Genomic DNA, 24,457 nt, shown 5'->3' on the forward strand with positions numbered 1-24,457 from the left:
GCGCATAAGAAAAAACTTTTCAATATTCTTACATTCTGTGCAAGGAAGAATATCTTGCTAGGTTGGATATCAGAAAACCCCCCAGTCCTGTCGGGTTGGCGGAAGACTGTTATGGTGCATATTCCCCTGGATTTTCTCACAAATATGGTACACCACAAAACTGAGAATTTTTACAAGACATGGCAACCCTTTTTGAAATACCTGGACACAGATTTATCTGCCACACTAACAAGGGCTTTTATATAGCCGTAACGATTGTGTTTCATGAGTCCAATATCCAGGGAGGAGGAACTGTGAATGTATGAGTGTTTTGTTTGGCTGGGCTGAGTTATTACTATTTATTTGTTTGTTGTTAGGTATTTATTTAGTTAGTTAAATAGCTAGTTTAGGTTTTTCTTTAATTTTATACTTCTCTATATATGTCTATACATTCGTATAGGAAGGTGGGTTGGGAATTTTTTTTATTATTTTGGTTTAGTTTTGTACTGTTTTGAATTGCATTGTTTTGTATTTGTTGTAATATTTAAAAATCTTTTTTCATAATAAAAATATATTTAAAAAAGTAGAGTTGCAGGTAGATAGGATAGTGAAGGTGGCGTTTGGTATACTTTCCTTTACTGGTTAGAGTATTGAGTACAGGAGTTGGAGGTCATGTTGCAGCTATACAGGACATTGGTTAGGTCACTGTTGGAATATTGCGTGCAATTCTGGTCTCCTTCCTATTGGAAGGATGCTGTGAAACTCGAAAGGGTTCAGAAAACATCGACAAGGATGTTGCCAGGGTTGGAGGATTTGAGCTATAGGGACAGGTTGAATAGGCGAGGGCTGGTTTTCCCTGGAGTGTCAGAGACTGAGGGGTGACCTTATATAGGTTTATACAATCATGAGGGTTATGGATAGGGTAAATAGACAAGGTTTTTCCCCCAAGGTGGGGGAATCCAGAACTAAAAAGGCACAGTTTTAGGGAGAGAGGGGAAATATATAGAAGAGACTTAAGGGGCAACTCTTTCATACAGAGGGTGGTGCATGTGTAGAATGGGTTGCCAGAGGAAATGGTGGAGGCTAGTACAATTGCAACATTTAAAAGGTATCTAGATGGGTCTATGAATAGGAAGGGTTTGAAGGGATATGGGCCGGGTGCTGGCAGGTGGGACGAGATTGGGTTGGGATATCTGGTCGGCATGACGAATTTGACCGAAGGTCTGTTTCCATGCTGTACATCTCTATGACTCTATGAGTGAAACTAAAGTCCTCGAGAAACTTAGCAGGTCTGGCATCAACTGTAGAGAGAAGACCAGTTAAAAATATTTGAGTCCAATGAACCTTTGTTCGGGCTCAAAACCTTAACTCTGTTTTTCTCTCTACAGATGCTGCCAGATTGCTGCGTTTTTCTGGCATTTTTTCTTTTCATTTCAGATTTCCAGTATCAGCAGTTTTTTTTCAAAAGATTCGATCTAAAGTAACTGCTTCTCAATATGGAGCCAGAGGGAGGAATCCAGGACAAACTATCCAAAGAACTTCTCTAAAAACCAAAAAAAAACGAATGCTGTAATTCATAAACAAAAACAGAAATTGCTGGAAAAACTCAGCAAGTCTGGCAGCATCAGAGAAATCAGAGCTAATGTTTCAGGAAAAGTGACCCTTCCTCAGAACCAGTTCTGGAAGGCTCTCCACAGATGCTGCCAGATCTGCTGTTTCTAGCAATTTCTGTTTTTGAAGATCTTCTGTAATGGACCAGGCTAATGCTATAATTAGCAAGACTGTAAAAGTCAAACAAAGCATCTTTCACCCACTCATGGGGCTTGTTATGCTTCATCCACTTGTGGGAACAACTCTGACTTCAAGTTTTAATCCTTTGATGTCAGTGACCTTGTTTTCATCTTCATATCGGTGGCTAGCACTGTTCCCTCAGTGCCAGAAATCTGGGTTCAATTCTAACCTCACACAACTCAAATGGGCCAAATGGCCTGCTTCCACATTATAGGGAATGCCTGCATGGAGTTTACACTTTCTCTGTGTCTGCGTGGGGATCCATTGGTCAATCTGATTTCTTCCCACAATCCAAAAGATATATGTGTGTTAGGTGCATTGGCCATGTTAAACACCGTGATGTCCAGGGATGTGTAGGTTCGGTGGGTTAGCCATGATTTAAAAAAAAACCCATGCAGATGAGACGGGACAGGAAGGTCTTTGTGCTGGATCGTCTCTATCTGTACTGCACGGATTCTATAGGCAACTTCTATTCTCACTTGCTTTAATCTTTATATCTTAACTATTAACTTCATCACTTTTTACTTGAGAAGCTTTCAACATTTATTTAAAACTAATATTACCTTGATTTAAAATCACAAAGGTATACTGTTGGCTATTTTTAAAAATCAAAAGGGAACTATATTCAATATACTATAAAGGGACTATGCTGAAAATGTGTTGCTGGAAAAGCGCAGCAGGTCAGGCAGCATCCAGGGAACAGGAGATTGTTGCTGGAAAAGCGCAGCAGGTCAGGCAGCAACCAGGGAACAGCCCCAGCCTGTTCAGACTCTCCCTGGAGCTCAGATCCTCCAACCCTGGCAACATCCTTGTAAATCTTTTCTGAACCCTTTCCAACACTCCCTAGGACCTGACCATTAAGTGTATAAGTCCTGCTAAGAATTGCTTTCCAAAAATACAGCACCTCACATTTATCTGAATTAAATTCCATCTGCCACTTCTCAGCCCATTGGCCCATCTGGTCCAGATACTGTTGTAATCGGAGGTAACCCTCTTTGCTGTCCAGTACACCTCCAATTTTGGTGTCATCTGCAAACTTACTAACTGTACCTTCTTCAGCTTATGCCCGAAACGTCGATTCTCCTGTTCCCTGGATGCTGCCTGACCTGCTGCGCTTTTCCAGCAACACATTTTCAACTCTGATCTCCAGCATCTGCAGACCTCACTTTCTCTATAAAGGGACTACACAAATTCTGAGATAATGGGCCACTCCAAGGAAACCTTGACACATTGTTACAATATTGATGAGCAATGTTGTATCTTGCATAAAGACACCAAGGTCCATTTGAATTTAATGTTCAATAGTTCCTCAGCTTAATTTCTAAAATTATTTCTTCCTTTCAAAATGAACTTGAAACACTCCCACATAATACTTGATTGTCTAAGTATGTGAGCAATAATCTAGCCAATCTATATCTTTCTACAGATTTTGCATCTGAGGTAGAACAAGAAACAGGAATAAAAAGGTTACTTAGTCTAATAAGTGATACAATTAAAATAACTCATTGGGAAAAATACCTTGAAGAAACTAGAATCATTTTGATAAATATAAATCCTCTAGCCCTAGCTCTAGTCCTCATTCTTCCCAATTTATGCCCTTTCACATATCCCTATCTGCCCACATGGGCCCATGCCATCTCATATCCCCAGCCCTTAAATTCAACTGATATACTTTGAAAAGAATTTTTCTTCACCAAATATCCTTCAGATAGGAATTAAATTAACATACCGGATGCAACATGCGTGATTTTAAAGGACTGAACATTCACACAAAATGATCTTGATTTTCTTTATTTTTTTTTAAAAAAAGCCACATTTCCTGTAAAGCAAAAGGAAAAACGCAAACAGAACGTACATTGATGTAAGAAAGTTCACAACTCAAGAGGTACCCTATTGCACCCCAATTCCTTTCAAAGAGAAAAAAAAAACAAATTTTGTAACATGCTATTTCAAATCACTGAAAAGATAAAACTGCTCCATGAAGCTACAGATTAACATTAATTTTCTGGTTAAAGCAGTATGTATTTTGGAGATCCACAAACCAAAATAATTCTGTGGTTTCCTGTGCTGTTGACTATTGTGTCAAATTAGAGAGAGCTCATGTACCACATTTAGTGGTACAATAGCAGGAATGCTCTAAATTTGTTTTAATTAAAACATTCTTAAAAAAATAATCCAGGCTGGACGATGAACATCAATATCTCGAAAATACATTTAATAAAGCTTTTAAGTTGTTTGCTTACCTTGGAAGATACAAACTGACAAAAACTTGCAGAATATAGAACTTTTGATACATCCCATTCAATGGAGTAAAACAACCCAGGGTGCCATCATGCGAAATTTGACAGAACCACAAAAGGTATTAGGGTAGGTGATCAAGTTTAGTCAAAATAGTAGATTTTAAGGAAAAACTTGAAACTTGGGAAAAGGGTTCTGAGAGGGATTTCTGGAGTTTAATTTGTACCTGAATTTTAGTCTAGTACACACCCCAAAGTTGTATATCTTGGAACTGTGATGTATTCAAGACTTTTCATAAATTGTTGGAGTGAACAAGTACGCTTTTAAAACATTCTTCTTAGCACCAATAGTCACTACTGTTGATTTATGAACATTTTTCTGGCGTTTCCATGATTGAATTCAACCAGTGCCGTTATCTGAAGCTGTATGTTTTTATTCCCTAGGAAAACAAAATCTACAAGTCTATACCTCCAATGAGCAATGGATGTGTGGAACAAGAACAACCACCAATGGCTTTTCATACAAGTATTTGTTAGATAAAATAAAATGCCTCTAGATTTTCTTTTTCAGCTTGGTGTGTTGTTCATTTTTCAGGTGATTTACACAACTTAAGCATAAAAATGATGAGATTTACAAAAAACACATCTATTTGCTTAAATTTCTGTTTCTTACACAAAATATTTAGAGCAAATGACACTCTTTGGTTCCTGACACAAATTAAATTATGAAAATGGTAAAATGTAAATACAAAATAAAGCTAACTGATTTGCTTATTTCAGTTCTTCAGTAAGCTCGTAAGAACGGACATTTATACACAAATATGTGTGCATCAGAATTAGATGCCACAAAAGCCCTATGAAAAGTCCCTTCAAGCCTATTAAAATATTTATTACCCAACGCATTTGACCCACTTATATCTCCACACAGAGGGCTTCATTTACCATTCCAACATGTTCTGTGTGATGCTAATTTTCTTTTAAAAGTAGTACACTTAAAATATTGCATTTAATGTTTTTAAACACAAGTCACATGTTTGACTCGAGATTTACTTCATTACATCAAGCATCACACAAGCAGTGTTGAAACTATGTCAAACAACATGTGCAATCCAGTTAAGCCGGAAATATTCCAGTAATCCAATGATGATGATGAAAGAAGAATTGCACCAAGTTTAAAGTGGAAAGGTTTCCGAACTACTAACTGTAGTTTTCATGCGTAAGTGTGAGAAACTTTGCCATTTTCTTGCCAAGTAATCTCAACAAAAGTGACATGGGATGATACGTAATGTACAATAATGAAAGACTAAAGTGGTCTTTCTGAATAAAGAGTCTTCACAATCCTACGGGGTTCACCTGAAATTCTGCAGAAAACCATGAGCCACATGTCTACAATTACCATTATGAAATTATATCAAGACAGTATTACTGTATTTACTGCATACAAACCTTAGAAGAACCTGTAAAAAAAAATGTGAAGAACAGTTCAAGATACTTCATTTCAAGAAAACTACTGTGATCTGCACTATTGCATCGTACAATAACTTCAAGGCCTCATCACAAAATACACCTGGGGGAAAAAAAAATCAATTCATTCTTTCAGAAAAATTGAGACAAAAGGACAAAGAATAAGGCAGACCATCCCAAATGTTTGATGAGTAGTCTCACTGTAAACTTTGTAATACTTAAAAACAAAACTGTAGCAACGAATAAACTGGAAAAGTTCTAAACTTAAGTGCATACATACAATTTTCAAGAAAGTTATCCAATTATCATTTTGACTTTGGAGAAGTTACACTATAAAGATGCAGTTTATATATTCTAGAGCTCTCTTCTGCCGATTGATTTCCAATTGGACTATTCTGAAGGATTATTACCTGCAGTGAAAATATGGCAAAGATGTTTGAATGTGTTATCGGTTCATTCAGTAAATATACCAGTCTTTGACCAACAAAGACCAAAGATGTCCAGATTCAATTCTCAGATTGCAACTGTAGACTTAAAGTGTGGACAGATATGCAGGAAAATTAATACAGAATATTTGCATTGAAATAATTAGATGCATTAAGGTTGTTCTTCATAAATAGGAGTGACAAGCAAACAGAATACAACTGTTTACCGGTTCATACCATCATCTTGTTCATGCCTATGTGCTCACACTGATCCCAAACATTTGGGAAAATTAATGCAGACTTTTCAAAATATAAAGACCTTTTGTGTTGATTTAAAAAAGGAAAAAAAAATTTTCTTTAGTAATATACATTTTGTATTTAGATCCAGATGTGTCGTTATTAAGAGTAAGACAAATTAGTTTACATACATGGTGACCTGCAATACAGAAGCATTCTTTTAAATACAGAACACACATTGTGCTTTTTCTTCTGTATTTACTACTATTACCTAGATTATGCTAATTTACAACAAAAACTTAAGCAGAAAGCAAATCTTCAGTACTTACAGAACAATTCAGGAAGTTGTGCATTACCCACTTATGCACAGTGTGTGCTTATATAATGGTAATTAGCTTGGTTTCTAAAATAGTGACATATGAGGTATTGGGATTATTTTGATGAAATTACTTGTTTAAAAAATAACAAGGTCAGCAAGTCCTTCTGCAAGTGGCCAGTATGTTTCAGAGACAGTGGTCTAGAGCAAATAGGTGGCTCATGAACCCCTGGAATATTAGTGGTGTAAGATATTGGAATATTTTACGTGAAACAGACAATAGAAACAGGTCATTCATGCCTTTTGGCCTGCTCTACTATTCAATATGAACAAGACAAATTGCCGATCTCAGCATCTTACTCTTACTTTCTCCTTATTCCCTTTAATCCCTTTAGCATAAAGAACTACATCTTACTTCTTCCTGAAAGCATGCAATGCTTTTGGTCTTACGGCAGCACAATGGTTAGCACTGCTGCCTCATAGCGCCAGAGACCCAGGTTCAATTCCGGCCTCAGGCAACCCTGTGTGTGGAGTTTGCACATTCTCCCCGTGTCTGCGTGGGTTTCCTCCAGGTGCTCAGATTTCCTCCCACAGTCCAAAAATGTGCAGGTGAGGTGAATTGGCTATGCTAAACTGCCCGTAGTGTTAGGTGAAGGGGTAAAAGTAGGTGAATGGGTCTGGGTGAGTTGCTCTTCGGAGGGTCGGTTGTGGACTTGTTGGGCTGAAGGGCCTGTTTCCAAACTAAATAATCTGATCACTTTGTGGCAGAGAATTCCACAGGCTCATTACTCTCTTGATGAAGAAATGTCTCATCAGCCATAAATGGCCTGCCCTCTTTCCTTAAGACTTTGCGGTCAACAACAGGTAAATACTAAAGGCCAGTAACTGGCTTTCAGTTCAGACTAACACGAATTAATTTTAGTTTAGCTTACAAAAGAGATTAAACTTTTGAGGGCAGTTTAACAGAGGCTTAACTAAGGTGGAAAGTAAGTTTAATTTTCTCAAGTGGAGGACAGTTCAAGAAAAATAAAGTCACTGAGATAGAAACATTCTTGGTAAAACCTGCAAACCTGGACAGCTTGGTTACATATCACCAATTATTATAACTGAGGAAGCTCAGGCTCTGAGGCATGGAAGAGATCATGTTGGCAGATTTTGTTTATGCAGACCATGGCAAAGAAATTGTCAGCAGCTTTTTTAAAAAAAAAAGTCGAACATCCAAAGGCTTGAGAGATGTGGTGTGCTTTCTTTGAACTTAAATCTCTAAATTGCTGAGTTGGGAAATAGACTAGCAACTTTGTTTTGCTGTATGTTAAGATTTTTATGGTGTCCCACCTGTTCCAGAGGCATGTAATAAGATCTCTGAACTGGTTGTTGAGAAAAATTTTTTTGTTTAATATAGCTGCCAAAATTTGTACTCACTTAAACAGTAAATGATGTAACATTTTTGAAAAGATCAACGTGCTCAGGATTTTGTGACCCAGTGACTATGAATACTAATTTCCCAGGCACAAAGCCATATGGACTATCCCTACATTTTAGGGAATTAAACTTTAGCAGGACTTATGCACTTAATGGTAAGGTCCTCAGGAGTGTTGCTGAACAAAAAAGATCTTGGGAGTGTAGGTTCATAGTTCCTTGAAAGTAGAGTTGCAGGTAGATAGGATAGTGAAGGAGACACTTGGTATGCTTTCCTTTATTGGTCAGAGTATTGAGCACAGGAGTTGGGAGGTCATGCTACGGCTGTAAAAGACATTGGTTAGGCCACTGTTGGAATACTGCGTGCAATTCTGGGCTCCTTCATATCAGAAAGATATTGTGATACTTGAAAGGGTTCAGAAAAGAGTTACAAGGATCTTGCCAGGGTTAGAGGATTTGAGCGAAAGGGAGGGGTTGAATATGCTAGGGCTATTTTCCCTGGAAAGGAGGCTGAGGGTGACCTTGTAAAGGATTATAAAATCGTGAGGAGCATGGAAAGTCTTTTCCCTGGGATGGAGAGTCCAGAATGAGAGGGCATAAATTTAGGATGAAAATGCAAAGATTTAAAAGGGACCTAAGGGGCAACGTTTTCATGCAGAGGGTGGTGTGTGTATGGAATGAGCTGCCAGAGGAAGTGGTGGAGGCTAGTACAATTGCAGCATTTAAAAGGCATCTTGATGGGCATGTGAATAGGAAAGGTTTGGAAGGATATCGTCCAGGTGCTGGCAGGTGGGTCTAGATTGGGTTGGGATATCTGGTCGGCCTGGACAAGTTAGACCGAAGGGTCTGTTCCCGTGCTGAACATCTCTATGACTCTAATATGTTGAATTTGGACAGTGTATAACTTAAAGGTGATGACATTCTCAGGAATCTGCTCCCTTCAAGGCAGTGGTGATCATAGGCAGGAGAGCATCTCTAAACTAGTTTTGACAAACTATTGCAGTGGGTCTGTCTGCTGTGCACAATATAACCACGGTACACTGTACAGTTCAAGTTGGGGATTGGGAGCTGATCAAGTGCTTCATCCTGGATAGTGCAAACTTCACAAAATCTCTTTTATATTCATTTACTCAAATTGTGCTTTTCAATAATTCTTTGAAAATTACTTGTAAGTTCAAGGATCGATTGAGGTGAGCCAGTCACCATAATCTTTCTATTGTCTGACCTGTTCCAATTTCCTCATGTTAACTAATTATGTTGGTTGGTGGCAAATGCCCAGTGCTGCCAATGATGATGCCTTTGAATGTTATTAAAAGCGGTTGGATTCAATCTTGCCAAGTTGGCCAACAACTTGTTCTTCTAGAGAGCAGAATACATAATCTCGTATTAATGTCAAGGTATGTCTTCTAGCATGTGGGATAGGGACACCTTAAAAAATTTAAGCAAAACCTATCTGCAAGCACTACATGATATGAGGTAGTCACAAACTGAAGCTCTGGCAATAATGAGATTCTATCACTTGATCCAAGTAAACAGCACTGACGACTGCTAACTGTAGTGGTACCAGTGATTGCAATTTTCAGAACATTGAGGTTTAACCTGAATAATCGTTGAATCATATGTTTCTGTGACATTAAGTTAGCTAACAGATTAGCTTATAACAAGATAATGCTTGAAACAAAGGTTGCTGATTTGGATGTTTGATTTTTGCAGATCTCGTGCTCAGCACAGAGTAGACTGAAGCTGCTGATTAATTACTTGCTCTTTTCCATATCAGATGATGGTAAAATCCAACATGCCTACATGTCCCTATACCAAGAAACAAAAATTAAGTTCAAGCTTGCAAATGCTTTTACAGCAACAACTTTGATTTCAATGGATTCATCTTTAGTTTGGTTCAGAAAGTTTACATCTTCAGGATGGAGCACCCAGTCCCATGTGCAAAACATCTAGCAAAGTTTACCAATCTGCCCAATGAAATGATTAGCCAATCGCTGAACTAGATGACAATTAAAAATCTCAATACTAACCTCATGGACTGCCATGAACTAGCAAAGCAAATTATCAATATTCTTATCCTTGTTCCTATTTAATTGGACAATGAATTGTAAAATGTTGCCACTCCGGACTGTTTCCAGTAACAGTCATATGCAGACACCTGATAATGGGATCACAGCCAAATATCCAGAACAGTGTCTCAATAAGCAAGCCATATGTTGATAGCCAAGCAACTTAAGGTAGCGGGGACAAAACCATATTGCACCAAGAATCAACTCTGGAAAAACTGATAGGAATAAATCAAACGTATGCACCATTTACTCTGGCCAATCCCAGTACCTTTGCGCACTATTTCATGACTTATACCCGACCATAACTCCCCAGAAACAACCAATCTCATTTCAGCCAAATTATTTTCTACATATTGAGCATATTGTTGTTGACAAAGCATTATAAACAGCATATTAGTTGTGCAATTTCATATTTGCTGCTACCTTCACGAATATATTCAAATTATAAAAAGGCAAACCAGAGCAAGTTTACAAAGCATGATTAGCTGTAGCCACTGCTAATATTAATGCAAACTTTGGACAAATTCTTATTAAATTACAGAAATGAGAAGCAGACAGAAGGGAAAAATAAAAATGGAAAGAAAAAAAAACGTATTGCAAACAGTCTATTCAAATAGTGTTGAACCAAACTCAAATAGGCTGTTGAAATAATTTTCTTGAATAGAAGCAATTTAGGTGTACAGCAACTCACTGGATCCTCTGATTATATAAATGTAGGCCCAAATATCACATTTCTTAGCTATTTAAAAATTAGAGACTTTGTGGGTGTGTGGCGTAGGGGGCAATGATTTCTTGTTGTTCACCAGTTGAAGAGCACAGTAGAACTAGGATTTGCATGTTAAAAATACTGTATTATTTCCTGTGGAGTAAAAAGGAAGTCACACACAAATCGACAAGACAGTTGCATTTGATAAATTCTCCAAAGCAACCAATCAGGTTACAGTCAGTTATATTACGATCAGGCTATTAGGATCAATAGCGCTGGACTGGAAATTGAAGGACTATAGCCAGAAAACAGATCAAAATCTTCCTTTGTAATTAACATAGGATATCTTTATAACAAAACTTTTCAGCTGACTTGACACTATGCATATCATGATGCATAGCTAAAAAAACGTTACAGCTTAGAACCCTCCAACCACACAGCATCAACATTGATTTCACCAGTTTCCTCACTTCCCTTCCTCACCTCATCCCAGATCCAACTCAGCACTGTTCTCTTGAACTGTCCTTCCTGTCCATTCCTTCCCATCTATCTATTCCACCTTCCCCTCCGACCTATCACCATCAGCAACCCCCCACTTTCCCAACTACCTTCCCCAAGCCCCACTCTCACATTTATCACTCAGCCCCCTTTCCCCACACCCATATTTTCCTCGTGAAGGGCTTATGCCCAATACGTCGACTCTCCTGCTCCTCGGATGCCGCCTGACCTGCTGTGCTTTTCCAGAGATCATCTTTTGACAGAGATAATTTAATTGCCTAGTCAAACCACCTCTATGACACAGCAAGACTTCAGCATGTTATTCTTCTACGTATCCATAGTAGTGGCACATTTTCATAAATTCCACACAATGTGGATAAAATTGATTAAGAATGGAGGGGCTGTGCACGCAGTGACTAGGCTCCCATAGCATCCAAGAATCTGTGTAGACTAAACAAATTTCACTTAAGTCCAGATCAACACATCTACCCTATTCCAATGTTTAATTATTTTTATTTAACCTATTTTTCTACTTAGCCAATTCAAAGGTTTTATTACACAACCCCTGCAGCAGGTGGGACATTAACCTGGGCCTCAAAGTCTAGGTGTAGGGACACTACCACTACAACACTACCATATTTCAAAGGCATGATGCTACCACTTGCCAATTAAATCTATGTGGCCCATTGAGGGATACTTTAAATTTGGTGTTTTATTATCAAATTGTTCAGCGTTTGGTTCTGTATACATTATGGAATTATAAATATTCAGAGTTACCTAAAGCATCACCAGAATTCACGCAATATTGATGGTTGGTGGACTGTCATGTTTGGAATGGTAAAACCCTCAGGGTTGTACCACTTCTCTTATCAAGCATGCGTGGGGGTCACTGTTGCAAGCTATGCTGCAGCTGACGTGGGTATAGAGAACACTGGCTAAGTTACACCTTCTTGTGATTATTAACGGGAGCTGGTTCCATTCAAAGTTGCGACCGCGTCTGCCCTGAAAGATTATGTCGGCAATCCAGAGCTCGTTGCAAAGCTGGAGATGGTATGTGATAATCTTAGCAGCTGTAACAACGCACACTGCCCACAGAATTTCTGTTTGCCCCAACATAGATACTGATATTATATAGGATAAAGGGTCTCTCACTATTTGAGCATTCCTTAACGCATTACAAAGGGAATCACAGAAATGCTCCTTGACCAAAATACTTGCTTTCAGTTGGCCCATGGATACATACGATGCTGAATGTACCTCAAATGAAAAATGGCTATAAACATCAAGAAAACCATGGGCTTGGGACAAGGTGCAGCATTTTTATCTTAATCACGTTATCAGTTTCGGTCGCAAATTCTGCTTCCTCACATCCACAGTGAGGATCTACTCCGAAAGCATAACTTGATACATGCAAAGGGAAACTGGGTACTAATTTGGGCTGACTCACCACAATTGTGTGGACCAAACTCACTCTTTGGATAAAGTTTATAATTGGCATGATCTTGATACTTGGTTCTATGACTATGAAACATGGATATCTTGCCACTTATGAAAAAAGCTTAAATTTCCATCTTTGCTGCATGCACATTAATATAACCCAGCAGAACAAAATAATGCATGCTCCCATTCTCATTAGCACTTAAATACAGATAGCATTGTTGGCTCAGGCATGCCTGAAGAATTAAAGATGGGCACATGATCAGTTATCTGTAAAAATAATAGGGTCTTAATGGTAGGGATGTTAACATTCCAAAAGTAGACTGGGACTGCCATAATGTAAAGGGGTTAGATGGAGAGGAATTTGTTAAGTGTGTTAAAGAAAGTGTTTTGATTCAATCTGTGGCTGCATACTAGAGAAGGTGCAAAACTTGACCGACTCTTGGGAAATAAGGCAGGGCAGGTGACCGAGGGGTCAGTGGAGTACTTTGGGCCAGCGATTCTATTAGTTTTAAATAGTGATGGAAAAGGATAGTCCAGATCTAAAAGTTGAAGTTCTAAATTGGAGGAAGGCTAATTTTGACAGTATTAGGCAAGAACTTTCAAAAGTTGACTGGGGGCAGATGTTCACAGGTAAAGGGACGGCTGGAAAATGGGAAGCCTTCAGACATGAGATAATAGGAATATACTTTCTCTGGATTTACGTTAGGGTGAAAGGAAAGACTGATAGTCCATCCAGCATTTCATATACCTAAAGAAATTGAGGGTTTGGTTAAGAAAAAGAAGGAAGCATCTGTCAGGTATAGACAGGATAGATCGAGTGAATCCTTAGAAGAGTATAAAGGCAGGAGGAGTATACTTAAGAGGGAAATCAGGAGGGCAAAAAGGGGACGTGAGATATCTTTGGCAAATAGAATTAAAGGAAAATCCAAAAAGGTTTTTACACAGCTCATTCCACACACACACCACCTTCTTAGGTCCCTTTTATATCTCTCCCCGCTCACAGATGAGGTGCCGGAATATTGGAGGTTGGCTAACGTGGTGCCATTGTTTAGGTAGGGTGGTAAGGACAAGCCAGGGAACTATAGACCAGTGAGCCTGACATCCGTGGTGGGCACGTTGTTGGAGGGAATCCTGACGGACAGGACGTACATGTATTTGGAAAAGCAAAGACGGATTAGGGATAGTCGACACAGTTTGTGCATGGGAAATCATGTCTCACAAACTTGATTGAGTTTTTCTGAAGTAGTAACGAAGAGGATTGATGACAGCAGAGCAGTAGATGTGATTGATACAGGCTTTGACGAGGTTCCCCATGGGAGACTGGTGAGCAAGGTTAGATCTCACGGAATACAAGGAGAACTGGCCATTTGGATATAGTACTGGGTCAAAGGTATAAGACAGAGGATGGTGGAGGATTGATCTTCAGATTAGAGGCTTGTGACCAGTGGAGTTCCACAAGGATCGGTGCTGGGTCCTTTTTTTTTTGTCATTTATATAAATGATTTGGATGTGAGCATAAGAGGTATAGTTAGTAAGTTTGCTGATGACACCAAAATTGGAGGTGTAGTAGACAGCAAAGGTTACCTCAAATTACAATGGGATCTTGATCAGATAGGCCAATGGGCTGAGAAGTGGCAGATGAAGCTTAAATTCGATAAATGCAAGGTGCTGCATTTCAGGAAAGCAAATCTTAGCAGGACTTATACACTTAATGGTAAGGTCCTAGGGAGTGTTGCTGAACAAAGAGACCTTGGAGTGCAGGTTTATAGCTCCTTGAAAGTGGAGTCGCAGGTAGATAGGATAGTGAAGGTGGTGCTTGGTATGCTTTCCTTTATCGGTCAGAGTATTAAGTACAGGAGTTGGGAGGTCATGTTGCAGCTGCAAAGGATACTGGTTAGGCCACTTTTGGAATATTACATACAATTCTAGTCTCCTTCCTATTGAAAGGATGCTGTGAAACTTGAAAGGGTTCAGAAAAGATTTAAGGTTGTTGTCAGGGTTGGAGGATTTGACTCCATGACATGAGACAAGGATTTTCTGTACAATGAGGTAAATGGACCCAGGTGATCTTAAAGATCCATTCATCACCTTCATTGATACAAATTTGCTGACAAGGCATAATAGACAAACGCATTGCAGCACAAGGGATCAGTTGTTAGCACTGATGCTTCATGGCACTGGAGACCCAGGTTCAATTCCACCCTTGGGCAACTGTCTCAAGTCTGCATATTCATTGCGTCTGCATGGGTTTCCTGCAGGTGCTCTAGTTTCCTCCCACAGTCAAATATGTGCAAGTTAGGTGGATTGGCTATGCTAAATTGACCATAGTATCCAGGGATGTGAAGGCTAGGTGAATTAGCCAATGTAGAAATGCAGGGCTTTAGGGATTGAGTGGGATGATGAGTCTTGGTGTATGCTCTTCAGAGGGTCAATGTGGACTTGATGGGCTGAATGGCCTGCTTCCACACACTATAGATTCTATTATTGCTTTTTGTTACCATGAGTGCAAATGCACTCTGGTATCAAGGCTGCATTTTCAATTCCTTGAACTATTCTAAGATTGAAAAAGGTCACACCTCATATCTGTTGTACTGCAAGTTAAGATCTGCTGCTACCCACCTCCACCCCCAAATGAAAATTCATTAAATCACCTCACTACCAATAAATATTGTTTAAAAACACAGATCTAACATACATCATTTAGACTATTTTTTGACATTTTCACTGACAGAAATTGGGCCCAGACTGAGATCAATGTAACAGCGTTTCCTAGTGATGAAGAAAGTTGCCGCAAAGTTCAATTAAACTCTTTTGGAAATCTTTCCAATGATATTTTTGATTCTGGCATCAACTCATACAGGATTTCCAGCATCCAGCAGTGATGCCTTCAATGAGGATAAATCGTCATTCATATTGAAGAATTCGGACACAAAAAGGAAACTGCAGTAACGATCCTTCACGAGTTGTAAATCTTAGTAAAACTTAAGCATTATCATTGGATTAAGATAATGGGCATCTTAAATTTTGAAAAACATGCCACACAAAAAAAAGGTCAGAGGGGTTGTTAGCAATAAATTACAACAAAAAGGCTGCAAAAAAAAAAACCCAAATTATATCTCATACAACATATGACTTCTTTCAAGGGGTTTGTACACCAAGACCAATAATAGCATCAAAAATTAAAGCCATTTTCAAATGCAGGGACATTCAAGAAGGCACTCCAGAAAAGAAAACCACTGGACAGAGCATTTAGATTTGCAGCTTTATCTGAAAATGCTGATGTCAGAAGCAGCCATCTGTTTCACAGTTATGATGGCAAAGGTTGTGCCATCGAGAACAAAATCCAGGCCAGCTGGACAAACATTTGGTCTAAAGTAAATTCTAAACTGAAAGTGTAGTCCAATAAAATTTAATCTATTTCCACAATCTAACCCATTGTTACTCTGAAGAATAGAATATTCTTTTGAAACTACACACTAGTTTCTGGATGTATTTTAACATCATTCAACTCCTTATTTAAATAAAAACACTGAATTTTATATAAAGCCTTTTATTTAAAAAATGGTGATTTAAAAAAGGTGTAACAAAAGTGCTTGATCAATAATTTAAAAGTAAAGAAGCAAAGCATCCAAATTTAATATCTAAAAATTTTACTTACCCGAGTCTTGTTTTTGGACAATCTAACTTTAAGAATAATTTTAGTAAATAGTCAACATTTTTCTAGTTACAAATCTCATACCTGTGGATTGGAAAATCTTATTGTGCTGTCTAGTTTCCTGGTAAACATAGTTGCAAGTGCAGCAAAGATTGACTTTCATACAACTATTTTAGCAAAATGCATAACTTTAAAGATGACATATCCAACCATAATGGTTCATTAATTACAAAAAAAGCTATGAGTTGTAGTTTCATGTTAAATGGCAATATACTCTTCAAGTAGTGGTTCAGAACAACAGGTTTTCAATAAACAAAAATAATGCTAAACCAAAAGCTGCTACTAATGAAAATGCTCTAGGTCCTTTTTAAGAATCTTGCGTAAAATTTTGCAATTATAATTACATGAAACAGTGAACCATCTGTTACACGAACTAAAAATTACATCAGTGCTGTACTGTCGACACCTCCTTCCAAAAAGGAACAAACATTGGTAATGGCTGAACTGTTAAAGTAACAAACATATCAATATTGTTAGCAAGTTATGATTAACGCAGCTATGAACCAAAAATAACTTGCAATATTCCAAAAAAATGTCAGCTACATTTGGGAATAAGATGTACGACCAGTCCCTTTAAAAAATGACACATTTACTCTATTAAATAAGATCATATTCAAATTATCCATTTCTACCACAAATTTATGAGTATGAACAATAAACTCCTACATAAATGCTCAGTCATGCTCCACTTTAGCCAAAAGGAAGCTCACTTTATGTAAAAGGATTAAATCTCCTAATTTTAAACCAGAGTCAGATCAATGATCATAAAAGGAGGCCCGCATCTAGCTATAGGGAAGTCTTATGGCACAGTGGGTAACCTGCCTGCCTCAGTCTGAAGCTCCAGGTTCAACTTCCACCCCAAGAACTGATGGCCAAGGGAATTATGGCAAGTTTGTAAAAACAAGGTTGAATATCAACCTGTAATTCTTTCCAACACATAAGCAGCAGGCAGTAAGAACAGGAGATATGCCCGGTCAGCCATGGGACAGAAAGTAAATTGAAGCCCCTGACAAGCTTAGTCATATCTCCAGACTTGTAAAGTGCATGCTCCCACATGTGACCTCTAATACACTATCGCCATCTAACTCTAAGACACCAGGGAAACCAATCTAAAGGAAGCTGACTCCCAAGCCTGGGAACATCAGAACTTAAAACTAAGGCCTCTAAAGGGGAATTAACCACTAGAACTAGAGTAACCAGTCACCCACTGAACCATTATTTTTATTGTAACACTAAAAGAGACTTAAGATGTACCATTTTGCAACTGACAAATGTGCTTCAGACTGATCACAACCCAGCCCCAAAGTGTTTCTGTTAAAAAGTTTCACATTTTGTATTTGCCCAGTAGTTGAGTTTCACATTTAAACATTTAAGAACTTTTCAGTGCAAAAATAGTGCTAATATACAGACAGTCGAAACTGTGCTATCCTGGTTTTGTACTGGATTTGTACATGAATATTAAAACCATCAAAAGTTAATCTACACGAACTGCCCTTTTTCACCATATATGCTTTTAGAGACCTTTTTAGCTAATTTTCAGAAACTAAGGCCATTGAAAAATACTTGACATTAACTGCATTTTCTAAACAAGCTATAAGTCTGTTCAAAGTAAAAAGCAGTGTGTAGACGTTTTGGTGGTTTTCAAATTCAAACTCAAGACAAAATGAAAACATATACAGAGCTTTCAGTTTCAATTACTACAACAAAATCTTAGAACATGGGCTTCTATTTCGATATTCAGGTTGTTTGTACTGTCCTCATTTAGTTTAAAAAAAGTATTTGGCAGTCCCAAATAGTCTGTATTGAAATACAATGCAACTGCTGTACATTTATGTAAACCATTCCTCTCCCCAATTGAGGTAGCAGAGGCAGATAAAAATAATTAGCACAGAATTTAGGAAGAAAAAATCCTCTCACTAAAATCAGGATTTCATGTCCAACACACTACACTTTGACATACAGAATAGGAAAAATGTTTTCTTCTACACAAGCAATCACAAATTATATTGCTGAATTATTTTTAATTCCAAGACGTGAAGTGAACGTGTTTAAAAAAAGTCCCCAATCAGCCACATCTGGATTTCTTTATCATTAAGACGCTTCTGCATTAAAACTACAATGGAAGGTTGACTAACACAAGCTCCAAACCAACTGAGGCAAATTACACATTGGAATTTATCAAATTAAAACAAACATACAGCCTTCAAAAGGATTCAACATCAAGAAACTGAATTTGAAAACTTGCATAATCTACACAACCGTAGGCTCCATTTAACAGTTTATTACAACACTAATGGTACATCTATTTTGATAAACTGAAACTGAGCTGCTTACAGTCATTATTTGAACATTAACATTTTTGTAACAATTTTGGTAACAAGATGGAAAGAACTATAAAAACAGAGAAGCTAACAACTTTTAATTGTTTACATGTCAGATACTTCTAACGCTTAGAATACGAAGAGTTGCCAAAGCTTTTAGTAACTTTTAAGTCACAGGTTGTGTCCAAATAAAATGGTTAATCAAGCAACATAAAAAAAATGTAGAGCAATCAGTTACCATTACAGTGGATTTGCTTTATTCGTTACTGTTGCTCCGTTTAACCACGTAGCCTGAGAATTCCTGTTCAACCATGAAATTCCAACAGATGGATAAAGGGCAGTCCTTTCTGTGAAGAGCATTTGTTGTTTCTTTTATCTGGAGACGTTTCTCTTCAGACAGCTGTAATGTGTCAAAATTCATGATGTAGATTTTGTTCTTCCCTGTCTACGTTTGTACATACTTTACACCATCATACTGAATTTACTAAGTACATATTATAACTCATGCATTTGTGTATTAATATTGGTATCTTGAATACATTTTACCCTACTAGTATGCAAATACTACAGATCAAAGAAACAATTTAAACTCTTGTTCAGCACAATAGAAAAGTGTAAAATATTTTTCCACACATTTCAGAGAGGCCAGAATTTACATTAAGACCATTATGCTACATACCAGTAAATTAATTAATTAATTAATACACATTAGAAGGTTTTTTTCAGTCACATTTAGAAGTAAATATGATTTTTTAAAAAGCTCAAGCTTTGAACTTTCATCCATTTTAAAATATTTCAAGCATGAAAACCAAATCCAATTGTGACCTTTCACCAGCTGACTCAGTAAAACATTGGGAACAATTTGTCCACAAGTGCCTAGATGTGGCTGAGTTTTATTCAAAAGTTATTTCAATAAGTCACATTTTATTGAGTGCCCAATCATAGTATGTCACTTGACAACGACAGAGGTCTGTGTAGGTTTGTACACATTTAAATCCATGAAAACAAAAATAAAAGGGGCCATAAGTGAAATGCTACAGTTTCATTAAAAAAAACTTAAAGCCTCAGGGAACTTGAATACAGGTCAAAAGGTCACAACTGGGCTAATTTGCATGGAAATACTCTTTCAAACATGAAACATTTTCAGTAAAACATGAATTTATCAACAGTACTTGCTGGAAAAGAGTCAATGTATTGCACCTTACAAAAACAGAAAATTTTGTTCTTGTGTAACAACCAGACATGCATATATACAATGCTTCAAGCTAAAGCTCTCAACAATCTTCTACTTCAATGTCATCTAAAAGTTCATTCTGAATTAAAAACATTAAAGATAATTTTACAATTTTTGCAACAGCCACAAATTTCCCCATGCCCTGTGATTCATACTGGTTTCAAAAGTATTTACAGTAACTAATCATGTTGACAATTAACCTTTTGATTAAGAATCATTATTTAATAGCAATGGAGTAAATAACAAATGACTGCGTAAACTGCTCTTTAAACCTAGCTGATGCATTCACTAGAAATGTCACTGCACACTGTAAGCCCCTTAAGTTATCCAGAAGATTCATATTAATGTATCAGAAGTGACTATAAGCAACAGCTTTTCTACATTTCAAGCATATTCAAAGCTGATAATATTTATTTCAATGCCTAGTTGAAACAAATATAGCAGTCTATTAAACAGCAAGGCCATACAAAACAATTTCATAAAAAGTGAACCAATTGTAGTAAAATCTAGAAACGTTGCAATGCCACGCCTCATAGCATACTATATTATTAGCAATCATCTGGCTCTCAACTTGTTGAAGAATAAAGTTTTACACTCCATAAAACTGAACCCATATTTTACAATCTCCATGAGACAACATTTCCCCATGGCTGCACGTAACCAATCTCCACCAGGGACACACAAAAGGTTGTCCAAATTGCACCAACATGGATTAACTTTGAGTGTGTTAGTTTAGAATTTAAGACTATGTTCAAATTTAAAGGAAAAGATTATTTAATTGAAAAGATTAATTTCAACTATAGCATTTGACAACTATAATTCTACTGTAAGAGAGAGGACAGTGAAACTTCTTTAGGCATTAAAAACTAAATTCTCATGTATTTGAGGTCCAAGCATTCATTAACCAGTTAGTTCTGTTACCAGATTATGATGATACTGAGTGATGAGCAATTTAAAAATAAGCTTAACACTAATATTAATTCATTAAATAAAAGTTTTAAACATGGTAGATTTAATTTCAGTGCTATGCTAATACAATAGAAGACAGCAGCCACATCGAAAATTAATTTCAGTTAATCCAGAGTAAGACAGACTGCAATCACTGCTCAATCTAAAGCTCTGCTGAAGCGGCCATTTCCATTTGTGGGTTGAAAGGATAGGTACAAATCTTCTACCTGCTTTGGCACTGAGCAACTAAAGTGAAGCATAGATTTAAAATGGATAAATTTGCTGTCATCTAATACACAAATCAGTGTCTAAGTTACCACTGAATTGTTAACAAATTTACTGTAACAAACTGGAAAGTAACAAGAGGTCTCAGAATTCCAGATGACTGAAGTTTATTAGCTACTTTCAATAAATCCAATGTATTTTCGTCTTTCCATTGAGCCAATTTATTTCTTAAAACTTGAGACCAAACTGTTTACAATCTATATGAGCAATAAGAAACCTGGTGCTAAACTTTGCTCTCTTTGTTAGGGTAGGATGGGAGGTTGGTAGTGTAAGGGTGAGACATAGCAAGAGCGAGAGCCAGAGACTGCGACAGCCTCTCAGGACCAGAGGACTGAGTTAAACAACTTAGGGCAAGATGAGAACAAATTTTGTTTTACAAATGTTGGTGAATCTTTGGAATTCCCTACCAGGAAGGGCTGGTACCAGGCAATGAGTTTATAATATGTGCATCAATCATTTTTTCGGTATTACAAAATATCAAGTGAAATGGGGCTATTATCTGGATGAAAGACTGAGGCAGATCAGCCAAGATCTAATTAAATAGTAAACAAGGTACAGAAGACAAAGAGCTTAATCCCACTTCCCATGTTCCTACACAACTTGATACATTAGTAGTAAGTGATTACATATTGCTCGAAAGGTTCTTAGCTTAAAAGAATAAGGAATTTTTGAAATCGATAGTGGATGGTTAGCAGATGCCAGATTGTTAAAGTTCCTCAGACTGGTGTTACAACAAATGACAATAAATGGGTCAGAACCAGAACATTAAAATTGAAGGATAACAAAACATTCATGCATAAAATATATCAGAAAACAAAAAGTCTATTTTGTTGAAATCTAAAGAGGATTACAATTAGACACGGAGTGTTAGGTGCTGTTATTAACTACAAATATGGGATGTTAATGCACAATTTTCATATTTACAACTTAGCAAACTTATTTCACAAATACTTTAGTGCAACAGTTTAGTGCAACAGGAATTCTATTCTATAGAAATAATTAGAACAGAACAGAACTGACATAAGGATACATTTCCTCTGCTTTATTCAGTTGTTTGATTTATTTAGGCATGGATTCCCAAATGCTTCAACACAGCAATGGCTGCTATAAAGCTCAGACTACATTAAGACAGCGTAAGCTGCATTTCAACTCTGGTTTTCTTTTAGTGTTGGTTGTTATGTCCTAGTAAAACTGAAACTGAACTGCTGCTGCAAAAACAACATGGTTTTCAATTTCATCAACCCATTTACTTTTTTTTGTGGGGATTGGGGTTGAAGAGAAGAGAGACATGAGGAGAGCATGGACAAGGGAAAGAAAGGCAAACAGGACGAAAGAGAGGGAGAGAAAGGGGATCTTGCTTAAGGGGTGAAGAGAGGGGCTAGCTGGGGCAGCATCTTAGAGTGCACACCTCCCCTACAATTAAATACTCAACAAATAAAGCCTGCAACATTCAACATCTCTTCCAATCCTCACATATTCTCGAAGTGGGAAATGGTAAAAATCAATTGACTCTTGGAAGAGATAGTTGGCGTTGCACTGAATTAGGTCATATGCATTAGATTTAAGAACATTAAAAAGAGGAGGGAAAATATTGTTGGTCCTACCCTGCACTCAACTAATTTACATCACAACCTGGTTAAGGGTTACAAATGGTTTATTTCACCAGTTAAGATTCCAAAAGCATTAAAATATCAATTTTAAAACATGGCTTGGTGTGTCAACATTTTATTTAGACACCGACTGTCTAATTGCAATAATCCATTTGTATCAGCAAGACCAAAACTAAATTGTTTTCTACTGGTTATAGTTTTCCCATGTCCAAAAAACTCCACAAACCTGCAAAAGGAATGAAAATTACTCAAACACCCCTGAATGCTATTTAAAAAGACAGCTTTATAACATTTGAATATGCAAATAACAACAACTTTAGGTAGTACACACAGCAGCTGGACTATTGGCAATTAGGATAATCAAATCTACACTGCCATTCTGACTATGGGTGATATGATAATCAACAACTCCACTTTCCTGCCATTTCTCCATAACCCTCTATTTCCTTACTGATTAAAAAGGTGTCTCAGCCTTCAATATTCTTAATGATAGTCCCTTGCAGTAAGGAATTCTGACTCATACCCTCAAGAACTCCCTCATTTGTCCTAATTGCATGAATCCTTATTCAAGATTATGAACTCTGGTCCTGGATTCTCCAATAAAGGGAACCAATCTTTCTGCATCTACCCAGTCACGTCCCTTAAGAATCTTATTATCTTCCAGTAAAGTTGCCTCCAATGGGTACAGGCACAACCCACTCAACCTCTCCTCAAAAGAGAATTCCTCCATACGCAGGATCAACCTAGTGAACCCTTTGAATTGCCTCCAATGCTAGTAAATAGAGAATTATACAGCATAGAAATAGACCCTTCAGCCCAACCAGTCTATGCTGAACATAATTCCAAACTAAACTAGGCTCACGTATCTGGCCCATATCCCTCCAAACCTTTGCTATCTATCCTTATATAAAAGGAAATCTTAACTGTTCAGTGTTCTAGGTGCAGAGAACTTGTGCCTTGCATAGTTTTAGCAAAACTTCCCTATTTTTATACTCTTATTGCCTTTGAAGTATAGATCAACAATCTATTTGTCTTTCCCACTACCCTGTAAACCTGGACATGAGTATTTTTGTCATTTATGCACGACGGTTCCCAATTCCTTCTGTGCTGTAGCTTTCTGCAGTCTTTCTCCATTTAATTTTAATTGTAATGAAAGTTGCACAAACTCAATGCTGTTGTCACAATGGGAAGCTTAATTTCCCTTACAAAAGAAGGTCTGAAAATGATTTAATGATGGAAACCTCAAAAAAGTTCTCTTTTGAAGGGGTGTGCCCAATGGAGGAACTAAGCTTATTGCTTTCTGGGGATATTTTAAAATGATGTTACACTTGGATTGACAATGACATCAAATGCAAAATTAATTGTCAGCAAATCTAATATTTCCAAGTTCAACATATTTCCATACATGTGGAAGTACTTCATATTAAATATGCCTTTTCTTTGTCTGTGAGGTTGAAAGGATTTCAATCATATAGCAGATAACACAATTATGGTATAAATACACAGCCAATTGAAGTGAAATTTTGCAATACAACTTAAGCACACAATAATGGTGTTGCAGTGTATGCTCTGGTCCTTCACCGAAAAAAAAATGTTTTTATATTTCATTTCTACATGAAAATTTTGAAAACCTAAGTCTTTACAAGACTTGTTCTGAGAATGATTCCATCAATTTGAGATTATGCTCTGCACACCCACATCCACGTCATTAATGAAAATGAAGGAGATAGCAATGGTTCCAAATGTTGAGGAACCCTGACGTA

The 24,457-nt window shown here is 37.3% G+C and overlaps 1 protein-coding gene across 2 annotated transcripts in view; it reads right to left on the reverse strand.

The window, feature by feature from the left end:
- cpsf6 (cleavage and polyadenylation specific factor 6) overlaps positions 1–24,457 on the reverse strand; it is a 75,265-nt gene that overhangs the window by 16,561 nt on the left and 34,247 nt on the right. The window contains exon 10 of one of the 2 annotated variants that reach the window (XM_043709775.1): positions 16,353–19,017. The exons of the other annotated variant lie outside the window; for it this stretch is intronic. The gene's annotated coding sequence lies outside the window, so the exon portion shown is untranslated. Of the gene's footprint in view, positions 1–16,352; positions 19,018–24,457 lie in introns of those variants that run through there. 2 annotated transcript variants of the gene reach the window in all.

Source organism: Chiloscyllium plagiosum, chromosome 19, assembly GCF_004010195.1.
Source record: "Chiloscyllium plagiosum isolate BGI_BamShark_2017 chromosome 19, ASM401019v2, whole genome shotgun sequence".
Lineage (NCBI taxonomy): Eukaryota > Metazoa > Chordata > Chondrichthyes > Orectolobiformes > Hemiscylliidae > Chiloscyllium > Chiloscyllium plagiosum.